This window comes from Echinops telfairi, unplaced genomic scaffold, assembly GCF_000313985.2.
Source record: "Echinops telfairi isolate 266 unplaced genomic scaffold, ASM31398v2 ScPeMD7_4;HRSCAF=17, whole genome shotgun sequence".
In the NCBI taxonomy this organism is placed as follows: domain Eukaryota; kingdom Metazoa; phylum Chordata; class Mammalia; order Afrosoricida; family Tenrecidae; genus Echinops; species Echinops telfairi.
Window position 1 is genome coordinate 38474677 of NW_022103900.1, and position 7588 is coordinate 38482264.

Here is a 7588-nt window from a genome sequence, read left to right on the forward strand (position 1 = left end):
GCAGCACTGGGTTGGGATGTTTTCTTGATGTGCACTTAACCTTTATATAAAACTCTCTTGCATACATGAGTTTCTGTGAATTTGTTTCTCTAAAGCAGGCTGGCACCTGCCTCAATTCGTGTACCAACTGCTTTGAGACAATCTGTCAAGACGGATTGATCTACAGGTGAAACTTATTTTTTTTAAGTGTGAATTATTACCAAGTAAGTGCAAAGTACACTTAACCAATTTAAAAAAACACACACACCCAAACACACCCTCCTATATTATATAATTATATATGTGATATATCTACTAAATGGTTAGAAAATAAATTAATGGTAAGTAAATTATCAATTAGCATGTGTCAGAGGAAGGGAAAAATAATGAAAGGTAGAAAGATATGAACAAGAGTAGGCATTTTAAATATAGCAAATTTAACTGCTTATTCTGCTAAGCATTGTATTGGTGTTACAGCTCGTGTGTATTTTCTCCTCATGCAGATCTGTGTCTTTGATTTCTCTTTATTTAACCATCAAATAATAGGGATTACTGTTTAATTTGTTTGTTGGGAGTGATTTTTTTTTTTTGTACTTTAAGATTCCTAGTAGCCTCTCTCCTCTTGCTTAAATAAACTTTTTTTTTTCTAACTGGAAAACCTTTTAACAAATATGTAACTCTCATACCAGTTAATTCTAGAAGTGATTGTACTTGCAGAGGTAATAATTTCATCTTCTATATCAATATCCAACAGGAAGGCAAATGTCTTAGAATCAAAAGATGCAAAGATATTCAGTGTCAGTGCAGCAGCCTTAAATGCAACATCAGGAAAATACTTGGTAATGATTCATAAAGTGCTCTTCTAAGTCATAAATTATGTTTATAGGAGGTTGGTAAACATACTTTACTTTCAAATCTTATATATTGAACATATTCGTTTCCTCAGGTGCTATTATTTGGAGATATAAATAGTTAAGGAACTACTTTTTGAAATAGAAAGGGTAAAATGAAGGATCTCTGACAAACATGTCTTCATTTATCTTCACAATTATTAAATAAACATAAAATGACCTGGGCAGATGAGGCCTTTCTGGTAGAGTAGCATATGTGTGGGTACGTTATCAGGTAATGTTTAATTATGTAACCTTCATTTGGCAGGGGAGAGGGAAAGAAAATAGGCTGTGTTAAATTATACTGGTCTGAAAATGACACATGTTTATGATAATATCTACCATGTAAAGTCCAAGACGTCAAACTAATGACATCCTTGCAAGGTGGACATGTAAAAGTTTAATTTGAAAACATCCTATTGGCAAGATAAAAGAAGACAGATAAGAAATGTGAGCAAGTCAGTTTGTCATCATAGAAATAATTGTTCATGGAGGTATAAGATGTGCTGAAGAAAATGAATTTATAATTTGCTACTCTCCTGTGTTGTTGAGGGCAATGGTATTACATGCTGTTGAGTTGATTGGGACTCACAGGCATCTTATGTTTTCTTAGGTTGGTTCTAACAGTCACCTTATGTACAACACAGAGAAACACTGCAAGGCTCTGTGCCTTCCTCACAATTATTTCCATTTTTGAGTCCATTTTGAGCCCAATTACTTCCAGTGTAGAGGCTGTGAATTAATTTTAGGGTGAATATTTCTTTTTTTCAGACCCTCATTTTGGGCCAATTACTCAACATGACATTATAAAGCAAGGCATCACAAATTCTAACAAGAAATATAGGTTAGCAGCCAAAGTCCTTTATAAGAAAATGATACAGGGCAAGGGAGCAAAGGTGGAGATTTGGGCAGAGCTTGCACAGAACCCATGTCAACCTCTGGATAGTAAATTTCCCAGAACCCCTTGCTACCCTGTGGGTGTTCCCAAGAATCTCCGGAACGCCGGAACCTGTTCTAAAAGCTGGATGTGTATGAGGGTGGGACAGGAACATGTGGGCTGGGTCATTTTCTTCCTCCCAGAAACTTCTAAAGGAACCTCAGTAGTATAGTGGTTCAGATTTGGCCTGCTGCCCACAAGATCTGCAGTTTGAGATCACCAAATGCTCCTTGGGTGAAAGATGAGTTTTTCTACTCCCATGAAAAGTTAGCCTCAAAACCTGTAACTGCCCACAGGCCAGGGGCTTGTGAATTGCCACAGGGGAAGTTCTACTCTGACTTACAGGGTCACTATGACTCAGTATTGAATCAATGGCAGAAAGTGAAAGTAAGGCACTTCAAAATAAAATATCCTTGTGATGTCCCATGTCTTCCAAAAGTAAATCTTTCTCTTGGTAAGACAAGAACCAAATTCCGGAAACAAAAATACAATGACATTAAAATCAACTCCCCTCCCCCTCAAAAATGAGGACCTAATGCCAGGGGTTTAAGTGGAGAGAAAATGTTTTGAGAATGATGAGGGCAATGAATGTACAAATGCCCTTTACACAATTGATGTGTGTATGGATTGGGATAAGAGTTGTATGAGCCCCTAATAAAATGATTTTTTTTAAAGTAAAAGAATATAACTAGTATGTTACTTATTTAAGACTTAAACTTTCTAGCATTAATAATATTAGGACAGATTATGCTTTCCTATACAAATTTAACTCATAATCAAACTCATCATCAATTCTATACCGACTGATAGCAATCCTAAAGGACAGGATAGAAATGCCTCTGTGAGTTTCTGAGATGGTCACTCCTTTTTTAAATCATTTTATGGGGAGCTCTTACAACTCTTATAACATTCCATACATCAATTGTATCACGAATATTTGTACATATGTTGCTATCATCATTTTCTAAACATTTACTTTCTATTTAAGCCCTTGGTATCAGATCCTCTTTTTCCCCTCTGTCCCCCCTTCCACCCTCGTGACCCTTGATAAATTATAAATTATTATTGTTTTCATATTTTACACTGACCACTGTTTCCCTTCACCCATGTTTCTGTTGTTCATACCCCTGGGGTGGGGGGAATATGCATCAATTATTGGTCCCTCCTTCCTCCCTTCCTCCCCGCACCTTCTCCCTACCCTCCTGGTATCATTACTCCCAATTCTGCTCCTGTGGGGTTTATCTGACCTGAATTCCGTGTGTCATGAGCTCTTATCTGGTCTGGTGTACATGCTCCAGTCTAGCCAGAACTGAAAGGCAGGACTGGGATCGTGGTAGTTGGGGTGTGAGGAAGCCTCAAAGAACCAGAGAATTACTGTGTTTCATCGGTGTTTTACTGTGCCCTGGTTGACTTATCCTTCCTGGTGACCCTTCTGTGAGGGGATGGCTTAGTGTCTACTGATGGGTTTTAGGTCTCTGCTTCAATGCCCCTCATTCTCAACAATATGTATTTTTATTTGTTTCGGGTCTTCTGGTGCCTGTTACCTGTTTCTCTCGACACCTCATGGTCACACAAGTTGGTGTGCTCCTTTCTTGTGGGCCTGTTGCTTCTTTGCTAGATGGCCGCTTGTTTAACTTCAAGCATTTAAGACCCCAGATCTGTTTATAAGTTGTTCCATGTGGTTACATTGCCCTCGAGATTTGGCGCACTGTGGTAGCATCTGCACTCACACTCCCATTTTTGTGGAGACATAAACAATATCCTCCCCCTGGGTGGATCAGTGTCCTACTCCCCCAGTGCCAGCATCATCCTCTTTTTTTCTATTTCTCCCTTTTCTCCCTCCCCTCCACTGACCCCATTCCCCTTCTTTGTGTTGGTATGGCATGCACACCCTTGGGTTTGGTCTGTACCCCACCCAATTGCTTGTACCTCTGCCTGTAAAGGGAGAGATAAGTGGATTTTCTTCTATACCTACTGTGCTGATTATACTTACCTCAGTGGACTCATGTTGTACTTGTTCCTTTGTGATTGGCTAATTTCACTTAGCATAATTTCCTCCAACTCTTCCCATGAGATGATGTGCTTCATGGGATCATATGTGCTTTTCAGGGATGCATAGTACTCCATTGAGTGTATGTGCCACAGTAATCCACTCATCTATTAATGGTTTCCTCCAACTCTTCCCATGAGATGATGTGCTTCATGGGATCATAAGTGCTTTTTAGGGATGCATAACACTCCATTCAGTTTATGTGCCAGAGTTTTGTAATCCATTGGTCTATCAAAGGAAATTTAGATTGTTTCCAATTCTTTGCAAATGTGAATTGTACCACAATAAACATTGGAATGCAGACCACTGGCCATTTCTTACCTCTTCTGGTATATGCCCAGTAGTGGGATTGCTGGGTTGTAAGGTAACTCAATTTCCATTTGCTTTAAATATTGCCAGATGGATTTCCACAGTGACTGTACATATCTACACTACCACCAGCAGTGGAGGAGAATTCCTATCTTGCCACATCCCCTCCAACATTTGTTGCTCTCTGCTTTTCTGATTTGAGCTATCCTCAAGGGTATTAGGTGGCATCTCAAAGTTGTTTTAATTTGCATTACTCTGATGGCTAATGATCAGAAGCATTTTCTCATAGACTTATTGGCCATTTAGGTCTCCCTAGTGAAACTTCTGTTCAGGTCTTTTGCCCACTTCCTCAGGATGTTAGCTGTTTTCCTCTTTTTGCAGGCTAGGAGAGCATTATAGATTTTAGTAATAAGCCCTTTGTCTGTTGTGTCATTGCTAAAAATCCTCTTCCAGTCTATGGGTTCTCTCGACTCTCTTGGTAAAGTCTTTGACGCACACGGGTGTTTTATCCTTAGTGTGTCCCGTTTGTCGATTTCAGGTTCACCTGTGTGTATACCCTCCTTATAGCATTTAGCCTATGTATTCCCCGAGCCAAGGTTCTTAGGTTTGTCCTGACTCCTTCGTTGATGGTTCTGATAGTTTGGGGGGTTACTTCTAGGTCTTGATGCATCTTGAGTTTGTTCTTGTGCATAAGGTGACGTAAGAATCTCGTTTCATTTTTCTACAGGTGGATATCTATTGTTTTCAGCCCCACTTGTTAAAGAGGTCCCTCTTTGGACCCTTGTCAATGATCAGTTGTCTATATGCTGATGGTTTTATTTCTGGGTTTTCTGTTCTTTTCCATTGGTCTGAGTATCTGTCATTATTCCAGTACCATGCTGTTTTGATCCTTGTGGCTGTATAGTAGGTGTTAACATCAGATAAGGCGAGCCCTCTGACTTTGTCCTTCTTCAACAGGAGTTCTCTATTAATTCTGGGCTTCTTCCCTCTCCATATGAAGCTAGTGGTCAGTGTTTCCAATTCTTTGAGTAAGGTTGTTGATATTTGAATCAGATAGTGTTAAACTTATATAGTGCCTTAGGTAAAATTAACATCTTTATTATAGTGAATCTTTTGATCCAGGAGCATAGGATATTCTTCCATTTGTGGAGTTCTCTTTTGGTTTCCTGTAGTAGGGTTCTGTAGTTTTCCTTGTATTAGTCTTTTAGGGTTTTTTTGTTAGATATAGCCCTAGATATTTCATTTTGTTCTTGGTGATTGTGAAGGGTACTGTACTGCCTTACTGATCTCCTCTTCCGTGGTCTTATCCGATGTATATAGCAAGCCAATAGACTTCTGTTTGTTGATCTTGTATCCCGCCACTCTTCCATATTCCTCTCTCACTGCCAGTACTCCTGTTGTGGAGCTTTGGGGGTTCTCAATATATAGAATCATGTCATCTGAAAATAGCAAGTTTCACCTCCTCCTCTCTCAGACAGATACATTTAATGTCCTTCCACTGCCTTATGTACTTAGCTAGGACCTCCAGTATCATGTGGTAAAGAAGGGGATTTAAGGGCCATTTTTGTCTGTTCCCCTTTTTCAGTGGGATTGTTTTCATCTTTTCTCCATTGACTACAACGTTGGCAATTGGCTTTTCATAAACAGCTTGTATTAACTTGAGGAATTCCACATCCTTTCCTATCTTCTTGATTGCGTTAATTAGGAATGGGTGTTGGGTGTTGTCAAATGCATTTTCTGTGTCTATCAATATTGTCATGTGGCTCTTATCTTTTTTCTTATCAATGTAGTGAATAATATTGATGAACTTCTGGGTGTTAAACCATCCCTGCATCCCTGGAATGAATCCCACCTGATCATGAAGGATGTTATGTTTTATATACTTTTGTATTCTAATGGTCAATATTTTGTTAAGGATTTTTGCATCTATTTTCATTAGCGATATTGGTCTCTAGTTCTCTATTCCTGTGGATCCTTGTGCTCTTTGGGTGTCAAAGTTACACTGGCTTTGAATTGTTTTACGAATTTTGTGGGTCACTTGTCAGGCATGTATATATTTATATTCTTATGGGTTCCTGATCTACTGATCATTTGAGCATATATAGTGAGTGCCCATCCTTTCTCTTATTATGGTTTGCACCTTGAGGTCAATTTCATCGGAGAATAGGATTGTAACTCCTGAATTTTTTAAGTTGCCATTTCTTGGTATATTTTCCACCACTTTTTATTCATAGTCTATTTTTGTCTATGAGCTTAAGATGTGTTTCTTGCAGGCAACAGATTGACGGGTTATGCTTCCTGAGTTAGTCTGCTAACCTTTTTCTGTTAATGGAAAAGTTCAGACCGATGACACTCGTACTCTTTACCACCTTCTTTAGATTCATTGCTGTCATCTCACACCTTTTGTGTTGGGAAAAGGATGAAGTTTTCTATTTCTATTAGGAATGTACAGCCACTATGGAAATCAATCTGGCGATATCTGAAACAGATGGAAATCGAGCTACCATACAACCCAGCAATCCCCCTACTGGGCATATACCCAGAAGAGGCAAGAAACAAACCATGGCCAGATATCTGTGCACCAATGTTCATCGCAGCACAGTTCAAAATTGCAAGGAGTTGGAAGCAACCCATATTTCCATCAACAGAAGAATGGATTAAAAAACTGTGGTACATACATATAATAGAGTACTACAAATCACTAAAAAGCAGCGATGAGCGTGTGAAGCACATTACCACATAGGAAGGACTAGAGGAAATCATGCTAAGCGAAGTAAGCCAAGCACAAAAGGACAAGTATAACATGAGTCCGCTGAGGTAAGCTTAAAAAAAATGCAAAGGGGCATAGGAAAAAAGCTACTCTATACAAACATTCCTGGGGTGGGGTCCAGGTAGTATGGTAGAGGCCAGACCAAATCCAGGGATACATATTGTAGCCAACTAAAAAGGAGTGGGTGGGGGGGATAAAAAAGAAATGGGTAGCAGGTGAACCGGGCACTAACCCACCCAAGGGGAGGGTATTGTTTATATCTCCACAGGGAATGAGGGACCAGACTTCAACCCGGTGCTCCAAGATATGAATGCAACATGCCGGCATGAAGCAGGGAACCAATGGAGAGGTCGGAGGGGCCAGCCCCAATCCCAACTACGTGAACAGCTGCCCCTCCTCCCAGAAGAATTTATTTCAGAGAATAGAATTGAATCTGCAGCTCCAGGAGTGGGACATGTCTGATCAGAGCACACGGGAGCAAATGAAAGGAGAAGAAGAGAGAATGGAGCACATCCTGGCCCACCAAGCCTTGATGAGATATTCCCACTCAGAGCAGCCAATCCACAGAGAAGACCATATAGCCAGCCCCACTATGAGACACGACATCACTCACTGACCCATAGCCCTACAGGGGACAACACTGGAGACACAGT